At 56.2% G+C, this 15631-nt stretch overlaps 1 protein-coding gene across 2 annotated transcripts in view; it reads right to left on the bottom strand.

Annotated features, from left to right (window-relative positions):
* KCNC1 (potassium voltage-gated channel subfamily C member 1) overlaps positions 1 to 15631 on the bottom strand; it is a 42891-nt gene that overhangs the window by 11484 nt on the left and 15776 nt on the right. The window lies entirely within an intron of this gene.

Raw genomic sequence — 15631 nt, 5'->3', positions numbered from 1 at the left:
AGTTACATGCTGACGCCCTAGGGGCCAGTAGGGTCACCGCAAGGACGTAGTCTCAGTCCCTGAAAAGAAAGATATCCACTAAATACCTGAGTGGGAAATCAACTACTGATGTGTTCAGCCGCTGTGATTTGGGGGTGACTTAGTAAAGCACTTAGCCCAGTCTGAGTATTAAAAGTGGCCTAGCTTGCTGAGGCCGAAGGTGGCAAAGGAAAGAGCAGGGGCAGCTGTGATGGAATCTGGCCCCTCAGTGGCCACATGGTCCAGCCCTCCTCTTCCTACCACAGTCCATTCTCAATCTTTTTCAGGAATGAGGACCTCGTTGATGTGGTCTCTTTCGGGTTCTCTCAAGTCTAGAACTGCAAAAGATAGATATCTGCCTCAAGGCCTTAGGATGCCTTTTACACCCCCTCTATCTGTCCTCCTAGGAGCTCCCGCCGCCAGCTTAGAGGGGAGCTCCCCATTCTTGGAGGTCCTGAAATCAAGGCTAAATGCTCATTTGTCAGCAATACTGTGCTGCACGTTCAGGCCTCAGAAGGAGAATTGGACCGGCGGTCCTCAAAGGCACCAAAACCACAGGGTCTGCTTCTCTCCTGCTGGGTAGGGGAGTGGGTGGAAGGGAGGAAGGAGTTACTGGAGGGCTGGGGCTTTCCAAACACATGTGGGTGTCTCCTCCTCTCAGACTCCACCAGTGAGAAGGAAACGGCCGGGGAGACCCAGCCTGTCTGGGGCCACCTGCTCTGGCCCTGAGCCCCTGGAGAAAGCTTCAGGAGCTCTTCTGGTTGGTTTGGTGGCCCCATCTGATGACCCTGGGCTTCTCTAGCCCCCAGCAGACATGGGTACCTGAGGAAAGAGAGTCGAGCCGCTATCTCTCCTGTTCAGACTGAATTCCAGGCAAGGCCTCTTCTTACAGCCTCTAGTTGGGTCCCCCAGAGCTCTAGAAGAACCCCAGCCAGTCGGTTCTCCTCCAGGAGTCCAGCTGGTCATCCCTGCTCGCATGTTCCCACAGTACCCCTCCCCTCTGGGGCCCCTTCTGCCAGCCTGTGCAAGACAGACAGTGTCCTGAGCAAGGCCATCTTCTGGAAGCAGCCCCGGGCTATAGTCTGGACTGGGAGGCCCCTGTGTTCTCCAGAGCTGCCCTCGCGGATAACCTCAAGGAATGCCAAGGCCCCACCCTGTCTCCACAACAAGAGGCAGCCGTGCTGCTTCTAGCAACTGCACGGGTGCACCCCTCCACCTTGTGGTGGTAGTCGGTGTGGGGGGCAGCGTTGGATGTCCAAGAACAGCCCTGTCTGGGTTGACCATAGCCATGGGATCTGGCACCTAACCTGGCATGGATCTAGAAACCAAGAACTATGTGGACCTTTCAAGGAACATTCTGGGTTGGAGGAAGGGGAGAGAAAAGGGGAAGGGACAAAGACAGCATTTTAGAGAGTAAGAGAAGCCTTTAGAAATTATGCTACAGATGGGAAGCCTGAGGCCCGGACGGGAAGACGTCTCTGCGTTACGGTATGCTCATAGTCCTGTTGGCTTTAGAGCACTGTACGCTTTTCCAGCATTTTATCCCGGACGGCTATCAAGTACGATCCCTGTGCATCCTTCCTTCCACCCACTGATCGAGCCCTCCTGTCACCCATCTATCCTTCCTTCTTCCCTTTCCCCCTCTCTTCCACCCCTCATCCTTCCTCCCTACCCTCCTCCCTCCCTCCCATCCTCCCTTTCATCCTCACGTCCATTCCTCCTTCTTCCCTCCTCCCTTCCTCCACTCCTTCCTTTGGTTGTTCCTCTCTCCTCCCTCCCTCCCCCTTCCCATCCATCATGCATGCATTCATTCTTCCTTTCCCTCTTCTTTTTTCTTTCCCTCCTTCTTCCTTCACTCCCTCCTTCCTCCCTCCTTTCCTTCTTCCCTTTCTTCCTTCCTTCCTTCCGCCTGCCTGCCCATCCATCCATCCATCCATCCATCCAACCTTTCTTCCTTCTACTCTTTACCAGGCAGAGTGGAATAAAGCCTCGGCCTTGGGGAGCTCCCTGCCCAGCTGAGGGTAAAGGACGCACGCAAAGTCAAGTCCAATGCAGTGGACTGAAAAGAGAAGCTCCCTCAGCCCTGTGAAGCAGCTGGGGTTTGGACAAGGTGGGGCAGGGTAGGGACAAAGCCAGGTCTTCAACTCCAGAAACAGCTCTCTAAGGGTCCAGACGGTGCAGACCTGGGTCACCCCAGAAGCGGACCAGGAAAGCAAAGTGGAAGCAAGTGCAACCACTCTGACCCACGTTCGTGTAGCTCCAGAGCGCCTTCTGTCACCAGCGTGGCCAGAGCTTCTGAGCTAAAAACACATTCCGAAATGCTAGGTATTTGCCTCCAGGGTTCCTCTGGAGGGCCCAGTCTTAGGGCTTGGCATTCACCAGATCCCCAAGGGCAGGACTTTGTGAGAGAGGCGAAGGACACACACATTGTGAGTGTCTGAGGACTGCGGAGAGGCGGGGCCCATCGCATCCCTGGGCTCCGCATCCTGGCCAAGGGCGGGAGGCATGAGGCACCTCCCCTCTTCACTGCCCCATCAGCCATGGCTTCCCCCCCTTACACCCTCCGGCTTCTATCCTCCTCTGTCCCTGTCTGCTCACACATGACCCTCTCTCAATAGGACCACTGCCATCAAAGCTAGCAGGCGTTAGGCTTAGCGTCTCAGTCGCCAGTCTAGTCTCCATACAGCTACCAGAGGGAGCAACCCCTTGGCACCCCAGCTCTCTGCCCAGGCCACCTGACCGTGCTGCCCACAGAGAAAGGCCCTGACACAGGAGACGCTCTGTGCCTGGCCTCCCTGACTTCCGAGGACTCTCTCCCTACCCACACCCAAAATTGTTGCCAAATGCAACTCTCAGCCATTTCTGACCTCCTTCTCTGTGTCTCCCCCATCTCCATGTCTTTGTACCTCTGAAAAAACCCATTCATCCCTCAGCGCCCCTCTAAGTAGCCCTGCTCCTGGGACCCCTTCTCCAGGTGAGGCTCCTCTTGGAGCTGAGGCCCTAACGAGGCAGCAAATGAAGGGACCTCCCCCGCAAGGAGTCTCTAAATTCACCCCCAAGGAGGCAGCAAGCCTGTCTCCAATGCTGGCTCATTAGCACTTGGGGAGGCTCATGGGAACAGCCCCAACAGGGCACTGACGTTGCAGGTGCTCCCACAGGCCCGCAGAGCTCTCACGCCCTCTTGCCCCTCTCACAGCCCAGTCCTGATGGGAAAACTGAGGCCCTGAGAGGTCTCATACAATTCGGGTAGGAGAAAGTACCGGTTCTCAGCAATCAACGGAACATCCTGTCTAGATTCTTTCCTCTCTGGGCCCCAGGGCCCAGGGAGTTGGTGGGGGTGGGGTGGCAGCCTCAGCCCAGCCCAGAGCCAGGCACTAGGAATCCTTTCCTGGGAGGAAGCAAGGGAAGTGGAAGCCAGGCCTGCTGCCCTGCCTGGGCTCTGCGGCTGGTCGGCCTGGTCCCCGGGAACAGGCCGAGCCCCAGCAACACCCAGGCCCAAGTGGGCCCTTAGGAGGGCTGTGGAGGCAGGGGCCCTGGCCTACTCAGACTGCTGCATTCTCGTATGCCCAGAGGCCAGCAGGCCTGCCATGGCGCAGCCACAGCAAGAGCTCCCCTCCAGCTGAGTCCCCGCTCCCTCTGGCCATCCTCGGGGAGCTGAGCACAGGAAGGAGAGAGCAGGAAGCTGCCAAAGCAAAGGACCCACTCTGCGCCTTTAGTCCTCCCACCGACATAGTGAGACAGGTGGTCCTACCCCATTGCGCCAGAAAGGAAACCCAGGTACAGAGAGGTCAGAGACTAAACCAAGGGTCAGAGCTAGTGATGAAGCTGAGGCTTGGACCCAAGCTCATCTAGCTCTAGGACCTAAATTCTTTGTGCCACAGAGTTGCCAAAGCAACTGGGTAGTTGGCCCTGTGTCTGGATGCCTCCGTCTTGGAGCTTGGCACCCACAGCTCAGACTCCCAGAGGGCAGGTTATGCCCACTCCCAGTGAGGGAGAGAACTGGGGTGCCTGGCCCCACAGGCTGGAGCCAAGCCACACCTGAATTGTTCTTGGGCCGGCCCAGCTGCCCGGGACTTGCTAGCTCCCGGGGCAAGAGCAGCCCCAGGCGCAGGGAGGCTGCCCCCACCTTACTCATCACTGCCAACAGCAGCCTTGGATGGGCTCGCCTGTGTCACCACCTGGCCACCTCCTCACAGACCCAGAGAAGGGCAGGCTGGGAGACGAATGACCCCAATTTGTTCAAGGAGCTCAGCCAGAGGGACTGGGGACGTGCACGGGGATGGGGCGTTCCTGGGGTTGGCTGAGCCCTGGGGAGGAGCACGACATTGGGAGCCACGTCGGCAGCAATCCTGGGCTGACGCTCCAGGACCGTAGGGGCTATAGGCAAGCGCAGGGGCTGCACCCCGCGTGAGCCGTCTGCCTCCCAATCTCCAGTCACCCGGAGACCACGGACACACACAACCACCCAGGGCACACACCTCACCCCTTACCTAAGCGCATATGCTGTCGGTGCAGCCACACAAACTACAGCCCAGGGTCCTGACCACACATCCAGGGATGACACAGAGACCCACGGATTCTACGGAAACATACACACGCAGGTGCACACCCTGCAGCCCCTCGCAGCACTTATGCACGCACACGTGGAGCACGCGGATGACACAGCAGCCATCACCGCACAGCGTACTCACTATGGGTACAACAGAACCCAGGCACGGCCACCCGGTTAGCCCCTCTTCTGCCCACCTCACCCCTGCAGGTGTGGCTGACTCAGCGTCTGTCTCTCCCACAGGACAGCAACTCCAGCCCACCTCGCCTCTTCCTCCTCGGCCTTCCCCGACGCCATCAGCCTGCCTCCCCACGGTGATGGTGCCAGCGCCTGGATTTCCAGCCCCTACATCTGCCCTTCAGCCCCCAGCTTCCTGATTTCCTCCCCTCTCCCCTCCAGGCCTTGTCTCCTTTCCCTAGCCCACCTCAGCGGCAGCCTTGCCCCCCACACCCAGGATCCAGGCCACAGTAAGGACGGTGTCTCCTGAGGTGCTCGTTTGCTGGGGGGGGGGGGGGTATTTGTGCTTGGCAACCCAGGGACAGGGACAGTTGTCACCAGCCTGGCCACTTCAGAGGCCACCCAGTGAAATTTCAAGACAACACAGGCAAGATCGCCTGATAATGCAGCATAAACCCAAGCTGGCAGTCCTAGCTTCTTTTTTTTCCCCCAGAACCAAATCACAAACTGTGAAAGACCCACCAATTGTGTTCTAGAAAGTGGTAGCCATGGCAACAGAACGAGGCATCCCATTTCTATGGTAACCAGGGTGGTGAGGCTGTTGGCTGTAAAGTCAGACAAACCTACTAAAGATCTGTTGACTTAAGAAGATGTTTTATAAATCACCAAGTTATTTTTATGGTAACCCCACCCCTGAAACCATAAATCAGAGAAGCAATTTACTATCTATTAAAATGACCAATATGTGCTATGACTTTCACTTATAAATTATGTATGCCACAGTCATCTGTAGAAAATTGTGCTTGCCTTTCAGAATCGTTCAGGGGTTCACGGTGGCATCCGCGTTCTTGCAGTCTGGCGTTCCAGGAACAAGGCGGTGGTGTAATGTGGTGCAGGGACCGCCATTCGGGGCTGGCGCTCACGTGCTGTGTGACCTTGGCAAGTCACTTCCCTCCTCTGGGCCTCAGATTCAGCACTGGTATACTGAGGGTAGGACTTGGTCCCTTCTGAGACCAGGTGCGGCTGCAGGCAGTGGGGCTAATCAGGGAGCCCTGGCTGCTGTCCAGGCCCCGAGCCCCCTGAGGCTTCAGGTCAGTGTTTTCGCCTAATTGAATCTGCCCAGCGGGGGTTTACGGCGTTTGAGTTAATCCACGCGGAGTCAGTGATACGGAGCAGGCGGGATGGCCAATTGGCCTAAATAAATTGTCAGTCGAGTTGAATTTGGAAACTGAATTACACTTGTCTGGACTTCCTCGGGCTGGGCAGGCCCGCAGCCTGCTGGGCTGGCTGAGGGCTGCAAGGGGGCGACTAGGGAGGGGGCTCTTGGGGATCCAGTCCCTTTTTGGTCCATCAGTAAATGGGGGGCCCTGGGCAGTCCATCCTGGCATCCGGGTCTGCCCTGCCCCTGTTCCTTTTCACTAGTCCTCCCCCCTTGGCACCCAGCTCAGGGAGCAGGGGGTGGGGGAGCCCTCCATGATGCTACACGGAGGGTGTGAGTGGAGGTGTGTCAGAGTTTGTGCAGAGAACATAACAAGGCCGAGTGGGCACCTGTTTGGGCAAGTCCGTGTTTGGGGGAGAATACTGGGGGAGGGGGAGAGACCGTAAATCCGGAGTGGGTGTTTGCATGGTGAGAATGTGTCACCTGTTTATGCGACCTGACTTCAGGCATGTGTGAAAGGCTTGTGTAAATGGTCGCCGTGTGTAGTGTACGTGGTTCCTACAGGTGGTAGAAGTGTGTGTGTGCACTAGCGTGTGTGTGTATTAGGACACATAGGAGGTGTGGTGTGTGTGCTTGTGTGTGTAAGGACAGGTCTGGGATAGTATGGGGGTGGGGCATGTATGAGCCAGCTCCTAGGGGAACCAGGGTCTGGCTAAGCACTCTGTACACCTGTTATCTGAGCTAAGACCCAGCCCAGGGCCATGACCCTTTTCCATGCCAGAGATGGTCATTCACACACTAGCCTGGGGGTGTGTTCCTTTCTCTGGAACTGTCTCTGACTGAGAGAGAGGAGAGAAAGGGCGGGAGTAGGGAAAAGGCCACAGGGAGGCAGGGCTGTGTTCAGATCAGAAGCCCCTCACCCCGCCGCACTGGCCTTCCCATTCCTGGGACCCAGCCTGGGCAGTGGGGGAAACCAAGGCCAGAAAGGGCCGTGCCCAGGCCTCCAGCCTTCCAGAGAGATGCTTCCTTGAATTCACTCATGACTCTCGGCCTAGGCCATATCCAGAAAGGGCTGCCCCGACCTCTAGGCTGGCTACGTTGGAGATGGCAGACGTTCCTGTGTTGCTTGCGTTCCAGGATGCACATATTTTTTTCACTTTTGGAAACGAAAATATGTCATAAAATGTACACATCCTTAAAATAGTATGTCTTACCAGGTCCCCAGAGTGCTATCATTTAACTCATGTCCTGTCTTAGATCGATGGTACCTTGGACTTGTGAAAACATGGTCATTAGAAACCCAGAACACCAGGGAAGAGGAAGCCCTCAGAAGTTTCTGGCCTAAAAGCTGCCCCTTGTGGCAGGAATGGAGAAATGGAGGCACCACAAGGAAAAGGATCTGCCCAAGGTCGCAGAGCTCTCAAGGTAGAGTGGAGAGGAGAGGGTCAGTGCTGGGCTGAAGCCTGGACCTTTCGTGTTCATGGCCTCGGCCTCGGAGCCTTTGCTTGAAACGCCCTCCCAGGCCTCTCTGCTCTCCAGGCCCCGCCTGCCTTCCAGACCCCAGCTCAAAAGGAGGAAGTGGCCGGAGCAGAAATGACAGGATCTTGAATTCAGGATCAACCCTGGTTTGAGGCCTGGCTTGGCTGGTGACCTTGGATAAGACACTGCCCTTTTCTGAGCCTTCATTCTTGGATAGGAGGGCCTGGGGGAGCATTTCCCTGCACCCCGCATCCCGGGGTGGGGCTGTGATAAAGAAATGAAATCATACAGAAAGCAAGAAGGAGGGGTTCAAACACATCGTTTTGGACCCCACACCAACACTTCACCTCTGGCCCTTGTGGGCCCTCCTGCCCTGGTCCCATCACAACAAAGTGCTTAGGATCAGAGCATCTCAGACGTAGAAAAGTGAAGAATCTTACAGTCATGATACAAGATGCACGGAGTTGGGAGGCACCTGGGGGACTGAGGTGGACATGCCCCCCCATCTCAACACAGCACCACTGCCCTACAGAGAGCCATCATGCAGCATGAGTGAGGCTGGGTCCACGCACCTGTGAAGGCCCGGCTGAGCAGCATGGGGACCCGTCTGCCCAACCAGGGCCAGCCCTGGTCCTGGAGGACACGGGGAGGGGTGTCTCCTGAGGAGAAGTCTCTGGATGTAGCACCAAGGAGAGCTTACTTGGTGGTGGCCAAAGCCAGACCCCTTGGAAGGGTGGATGGGGAAGCGGGAAGTAAGAAGCCCTCCCTGGAGACCCTCGGGGAGGCACAGAGGGGGCAGGAGTGGACTGAGGCCTGAGTGAGGGAGAGGATGGTGGTGGGATGTGCTGGGGGAGAATGACCTGGGGGAGACACAAATGCAGAGTCCCTGGCCCCGTGTTCAGCGACGGATTCAGCAGTTGTGGGTGGGACCGGAAACGGACCTTCAACTTGGGCCCTCCGTGGTTGTGATGCCTCCCAGCCCCATCCTCGCGGCGGGGATGCGTGAGGCTGGCTGAGACCCAAGTGCCAGGAGGCTCAAAACGGAATGAAGCTCATGACCCCGGAACACCTTGGGAACTGGGAAGCAGGGAGCGTGGCAGAAGGCGAAGAGCCCCGTGCTTGGCTTCAGAGACCTGAGCTGGAGTCCCAGCTCTGCCATTGGCTGTCTGACTGCAGTAGGCAAGTGACCTCTGGGAAACTCAGTCCCATCATTTTTCAAGCGGGGACTACGACAATAATAGTAACACAGCCCGGGAAGTCAGATGCTACTGGGGGTCCTGGAGGAAAAGGCCAGGTGTTTCGGGTTTCCCCAAATCCAAGGCAGAATTCAGGGATAGGGAGACACCTCAAGACTGCCAGTTCCCTTGCACATTGGGATTCTAGGAGTTGGGCCAAGGCTTCCTTCCACAAAAATCTAAACACAGCCTTTTTCCCCCTGAATTATTGGGGGGGATGGTCGTTGCAAGGAGCAGCAGCAACTGCTAGCGAGAGAAATGTGTTTAATTTCAGGTTTCTTTCCCTAATGCTCTCTAATGTTCTCTGCTCCTGCTACCACTTGCCTGCTAACAGACCGGGAGCAAATGAGAGCCTCACGAGAGCCCATGGCGTGGCCTCCAGAGCCTGTTCCTGGGGTCACAGACCAAGGCAAAGCCATGTCCAAGAGCCAGCGCTCTGGCCTCCCGCCGGTGAGGCCCTCTCCGCAGGGTAATGGTGACTTCCCATGCCCACTTCCACGTGGTTATCCGCGTGAGCCCCTGCCATGGGGCAGGGAGCAAAGGAGGCTTGGAGGGAAAGGACACCCAAGATCACACAGTGAGCAGGGTGGGAGCCAGAGCTCCTGGCATTCCGGCCTCACTCTGGTGATAACATGGAGGCTGAGGACGGCGGCTTCTGGCTGTTGAGGAGGCCCTGCTGCCTGCACTCTCCACGCACCGGGGCATTTAAACCTCACGCCAGTCTAGGAGTAAGTTCTATTGGTATCACTTTCCAGACAAGGAGTCTAAGGTTTACAGAGGCGGAGAATCTTGCCCAAGCATTCGGAGGTCCTCAGCAGGGCCCTCAGTCCTGCCCTAGCCCCGTACTTTAGGCCTCCGTGGGCCCCCCTAAACAGCCAGGCAGGATATCCACGGTGCAGGTTAGCCTAGCTGTGCCCCGAGAGCCAGACCTGCCTGCTTCGGCTCGGTGTGGACCTTAGTCAGCCCCAGGGAGGTACACAGGCCTATGTGCCTTAGGGGAGTGGGGCCATGCTGTCCCCGAGTGCCCCTCGACTCCCCCACGCCAGGAGGGCTGGCTGTCAGGGCCCCAGAAGGTCCCACCAGGAGCCCACATCCCACCCACTCTTGTGACCTGAGAAGCCCTCCGGGAGACCGGACAGCACATATCCTCACCCACTGGCATGTTAAACTCAAAGAAATACCAGTATTCCATGCAGGAAATTGTTCTATTTCAGGGCTTAACACTGTGTTTCGCTGTGTGTCTCTGCTGCACTTGCCGACTTTTCTGTTCATAAATGATAAATTATGGAAGCCTTCATAGTTCCTCTTTTGCTCTGGCTGCCAGGGAGCTCAACGACATTTGGTACTCAAGTCTGAATTCATCTTTCACCTGGGTGCGGGGTATTGCTATTTCTTCTCTTTATTATACTACTCCCATGTTTTCCTTTCTTCTTTATTTCTATGGATTCTGTTGTAGGAGTGTCCCATGTGCCTCAAACCTTTTTGTGCCACAGATTGGGAAAAGAACTATGTGACTGAGGTTCCCGGATATGGAAAGAGTAGGAAGGCGCCCCATCTAGGAGATAAAGGCCTCCCATGCAGACAATTCAGTAACCCCTCTGCAGGAACCCTGAGCCAGATGTCTCTGTTGGTGACCACCCATGATGGGGACTTCCCAAGGCCACTCATCCTGTCTTTGGACAGCTCTAGAGATATGCATTTATGTTGTGTTTAAGTCAATCTCCCTGCCTTTCTCCCAGCGACCCCAGTTCTGCCCTCCGGGGTCACCTGCTCCTCTTACCTGGGACAGCCCTGCCCACACTTGCAGATGGGCCTCAGGACCCACCTCTGAGCCATCCCTCCTGTAGGCCAGGTTTTCCCTGGCCTCCGGCACATTCCCTCTCCTGGGCCACTCCCCTGTTTCAGAGCCTGATTTGGTTAAGCACTCACTGCATGTGGCTAAATATGTCACACGCTTTACCCTTTTTGATTCCTACAACGACCTCGGCGGTGGGAGTATTTAGCTTTCTTGAGCCCCACTGTGCCCCGCTATAAAGTAATAATGGTCACCATTACAAACATGATCTCATTTATCTTCAAAAACTTCTCTGAAGATGTCATTACCTCCATTTTGCAGATAAAAAAACTGAGATTCAGAGTAGTTAAGACATGTGCCAAAAAACCAAAACCCACAGAGCTTGAAAGGGATAGGCAGAATTGGAACCCAGGTCTCTCTGACTCTAAAACCACCATGTCCCAGGGCTTCCATTTATAAATCTCTTCCACGTCCATCCAGGTAGCCTGGGAGGAGGACATTAGTCTTCCCATTATGATGGCACTGGGTATAGCTGTCGACACTTTACAACACATCTTCACATTCTGAATCACATATGAATGTCACACACACACACACCCCAACAGCTGGGCCATCCGCAGGACAGTCTTGATTGCCCCCATTAGACAGATGAGAAAACTGAGGTCCCCAACTCTATCGTATACCCACTAGGAATCTAATGGGCAATTGCTCCCAGGGCCCACTTGTGTTTTTACATCAAGTTAGTGGTCTCGATTCCCAACGGGGTATGCATGTGTGTACATATTTATGTGTTGGGAGGAGGGGAGTAAAAAGATGGCCCCAAGAGGGACAGCTCAGGGAGGGTAGTAGATTCAGTGCAGGGGGGACCACAGTGGACTGTCCACCTGCTCTCTCGCCAATGAATATTTATTCCTTATCCCAGGGCTGTGCAGGGCACTGAGCACAGAGCGAGCAAAACCAGCCATAACCTCCGGCAGGGGAGGCTGACATTTATCAAATAACCATACAAGCAAATATGTACCTATGTGAGGTGATGAGGGCTTTGAGGGGGAAGCACGAGGCATTCGATGGGCTTTAACAACAACGCTTGGGGTTAGGGTGGTTTCCAGGAGGAAGTGACAATTGTGCAGGGGTTGAAAGGCTGCGTACGAATCAACGAGGGGGAATACAGGTTGCAAGGAAGAGCAATTTAGGCAGAAAGAACGGGAACAATTCCCAGTCCTCACATCCCTTGACCATCAGCAACATCTGAGATGGCTGATCGCCCCCTCCTTTTTGTCACACTCCCAGGCTCCCACCGCCTCTTGATTTTCTTCCTACCTCACTGGCTGCTCCTTCTCGATGTCCTTTGCCAACCTCTTCTCCTTGCCTCGAACTATCGGGATGCCCCAGAACCTTGGTCTTCTTCCCCATCTACATGCATTCCCTTAACGATTCACCTACTTTCCAGGCTTAAAAACCATCACCCATTCAAATATCACTGAACACTCCCAAATGTCTACCTGCCGCTCAGCCCTTCTCCTGAACTCAGGACTTGGGCGTCCAAGTCCTTAGCAACTCCAGGTGGAGGTCTGATAGCGCTCTCCCCAACTCGATGTGCCACCTGAGCTCCCGTACCACCCCCACTGCCCACGGCCTCTCCCCTGCATGAGGCAGCAACTCCATCCTCCTGGACGTTCTCACCCCAGACCTTCACACCTCATTTTCTGCCGTACCTCGCATTTAATCTGTAAGGAAAGCCCACTGGCTAAGCTTGAAACGAATCCAGAGTTTGACCACCTGCCCAGCACCCCCGTTTCTACCTCTGTCCCTGGCAGGAGCAATCACCTCCCCCTCGACTATGCTCTCCCAGCTGCCACTATTCCTGGTGCTGGAGAACTGTTTTCAACAGAGCAGCGAGATAATCCTTTTAACATATAAATCCGCTGGTGTCATTTCTCTGCTCGAAACCCTTGCACAGGCTCCCCGTTTCTCTGGTCCCACACTGTCCCTCCAAGCTCCTCTCCCGCCGCTGTCCCCTTCGCTTGTTTCAGCCACACCCGCCTCCTCAAACATGTTCTTTAAACATGCCAGACATACGCCTGCCGTAGGGCCCCCGCACTGGCTGTTCCCCCCATCCAGACGCCCTTCCCCAGGTATCCTCACAGCTCATTTCCTCGGCACCTCCTGAGCCTTACTCTCAACCAGCTCCCCCCCAACCCCCCCCCCCCGCTGATCTGAGCATCCTCCCTCTCCGTCCCCTCACAGCACCGGCCATCCTGGAGCACTGGCGCCCCAGCCTCACTGATGTGTAATTTGCAGCCGGGCACATTGAGCCCGTCTGAGTGGCCAGTCGGATGACTGTCGGTACTTCACACCGTCTGATTTACTTACTTCTGATATTTACTGTTGATCTCTCTTCCACCTCAGAACGTAAGTTTCATGAAGTGGCTGCATCTGGGGATTGGGGTTGGCCCTGCGGTCAGGCCCAGCCACATGCCTCACACTAGTAGGGAAAGGGGGCCCCCTTCTCGGGGACCAAGAGCACAGCTATGCACCAGCACAGCCTCCCTTCTGTGGGAAGGTCACGGGTATATGTTCTTCGTGTGGTTGTCTCAGTCCTTCTACCCATGCAATGGGCACAGCGACGTTTACCCCTTTCGGCCTCCTTAGGAAGTGAACCCCTCCCTCCTCTGGTGCCCATGTCCCCCCATCTGCACAGGTAGCGTACCCCGTCACTGATTCCCTGACACAGCACCTGCGTCTACACTGGCGAGGTATTCAGACTGATTTCAGACTCGTGTTTACGCCGGCACTGACCGCACTTAGAGTAGATCTCTGTGGACACGGGTAAAAGGATCACCGTTGTCTATGCATCTGTGGTTCATCTGGTCACTAACCACCCAGCTCCGTCCTCATCAGCTTCAGCTCCACAGACACTTACACTGGCAATGCGCACAGTGACTGAGAGCAGATCCGTGTCTACACTGGCAATGCATACACTCATTGACAGCAGACGCGTGGCTACCCTGGCAGCAGGCACAACCATGTTCATCTCTGGACAACGGGCAAAGGCAGTAAAGACCTGGCTGCCCCCCGGCCATGACCAGGAATGAGTAAGGCCAGTGGACACGAAGGCGCGAAGGTTCCTGTTCAGAGAGGGGGGATGGGCCTATGCCCCACCCCCAGCAGGCCGGCCTGTGGACTGCAACAGCCCGAGGCCTGCCTCGGGGGCATCACTGGCATGGGGACGAGGAATTCAAAACCCACATGCTGGCCCGGAATGTGGCAGCTGGCATCCGGGGCACATGGCAAGGAGATGAGACCTTGTCTATTCCCAGCGCCTTGAGATCACGCAAGGTGAGGAGAGACTGGGGCTGTGTGACTCCCTGTGCCACCCACCCCCTCCCCGCCCCACGCCCGGGGCCAGGCCCAGCCAGCCAGGGCTTAAAAAAAGCACCAGGAAATGTCACTTTCTTTTTGAGGAGGTGAGACGGGAGGAGATGGCCCAGGCAGTTTAGCTGCCGGCCTATTCAAAGGCTGGGAACGGTGACAGTACCTTTAAATCCCAAAGCTAGTCTCCTACTCTTACCCTGGCTGGACAGAATTCCAGCCCCTTCTCGGCAAGCAGAGCCCTGCCTCGTGCCCGCCCAGGGGCCCCCAGCTGCCTGACTGCCCGGCCAGGGTCCTGCCTGCTGCTGCACGGTTACTCTGCCCGTCCACGGGGGACCGGCACCGCCCGCTGGCCGTTTCCCCAGCTGCAAAATGGGGCAAGGGTGCACCCGGACCCCTTGAAGCCCCTCCTCTACCCCTGGGATCCCTATGTTACCCTCAAGAATCTCTAGATCCTACTGGAGACACAGCCTGGCCGAGAGACAAGGGAGGGCGGATGCCTCCTCCGAGGAGAAAGCTCCAAGGACATCCGACCATCCATTGATGCAGCTTTCATGGTTGGTTCATTCATTCAATCATCAAATATTTACTGAGTGCCTCTTATACACCAGGCACCGCTTTTCCCAACCACCTCCAGAAACAACAGCTTGAAATAAAGCTCCCAGCACGGACCTAGGCACGGACTAGGTACTCAGTAGTGAGGATACAGACATCTACCGCGTCCTGACACTTACTCTGAGCCAGGCCCAACCTGAGCACGCATACATGCCCCATCTCACCGACCCCAACCCCAACTCGGAGGTCTGCACTGTGATTACCAACCCAATTTTATAGAGAGGGAAACTGAGGCATGGAGAGGCTAGGTTGCCCAGGATCAGGAAACTGGAAGGTGATGGAGGTGATGGAAGCCCAGCTTTGTCCGACTGCAGAACACACGCTCTCCAGCACTCTCCCCGCCCCTCGACACACATTTCTGCAATGAAAGCCCGAGTGAGTGAGGGAAACTTGGTGTTGGTGCAGGTCCAGGGGCCATCGGCATGCACGAGCGTGGGGAGCATGTGCGGGCAGATGTTTGTGTGTTTGCATGTGGAGCTCTTTTATGGAAAGCCTTTCCCTTGTTGTCTTGGTCTTGTGTGTGCTGGAGCTATACTTAGCTGCAGCCGTGACTGTAATGAGTGGTTAGCGGCGCACCAGGCTCTCTCATTGGGACCTGGTTTCCCAGGGAGATCGCTGGGGCCAGTGTAAGTGTGGGGGGTGCAGCCTGGTGCTGGGGAATGCTCTGGGCTTTGGGAGGGAGCCTGGAGCCCACAGCTCAGTGCCTTGTGCAAATGGAGATCCTCAGCTCTGGCTGGAAGAATGCGCTCTAGGCTAGCACCCTCTAAGCTTCCAGGCCCTGCCAAGCTCGACCACCGCGCACCCACGGCTGCGGTCCCTCTACTGGCCCTTGCCAGGTAATTAAAATGAAAGCCTCGGAGCTCATGTCTAGAGCCTGGGAACTGATGACAAGAAGCAGCAGGAAGATGGTGCATCTTGGTGCAGCTGAGTTAGGCGACTCAGGAGGGCCCACTCCTCAGCCGGGAGAGCGGCACTGTCCGCTTGCACACATCCGGCCGGGGCTATCAGAGGGGCTTGCCATTGGAGGTTGGGGACCTAGGGAAGAAGAGTGGCCTCCCTACCCCAGGACAGACAGAAATCACAGGTATGCTCCGTGCAGCCTGGGATTCCGAGGCCAAGCCCCCCTCACTGTCTGCCCTCCAGTGGCTGCAGGGCGCCTGGAAAACCTTGGACCCCAAGGCTTCCCTGGTCATATGGCCCTGACTTCAGCTTCTTTCCAGCCTGTCTTGGGG

The sequence above is a fragment of the Ursus arctos genome, unplaced genomic scaffold, assembly GCF_023065955.2.
Source record: "Ursus arctos isolate Adak ecotype North America unplaced genomic scaffold, UrsArc2.0 scaffold_23, whole genome shotgun sequence".
In the NCBI taxonomy this organism is placed as follows: Eukaryota; Metazoa; Chordata; class Mammalia; order Carnivora; family Ursidae; genus Ursus; species Ursus arctos.
Note: the sequence above shows the minus strand (reverse complement) of the source record. Positions and strands in the feature narration are given on the sequence as shown.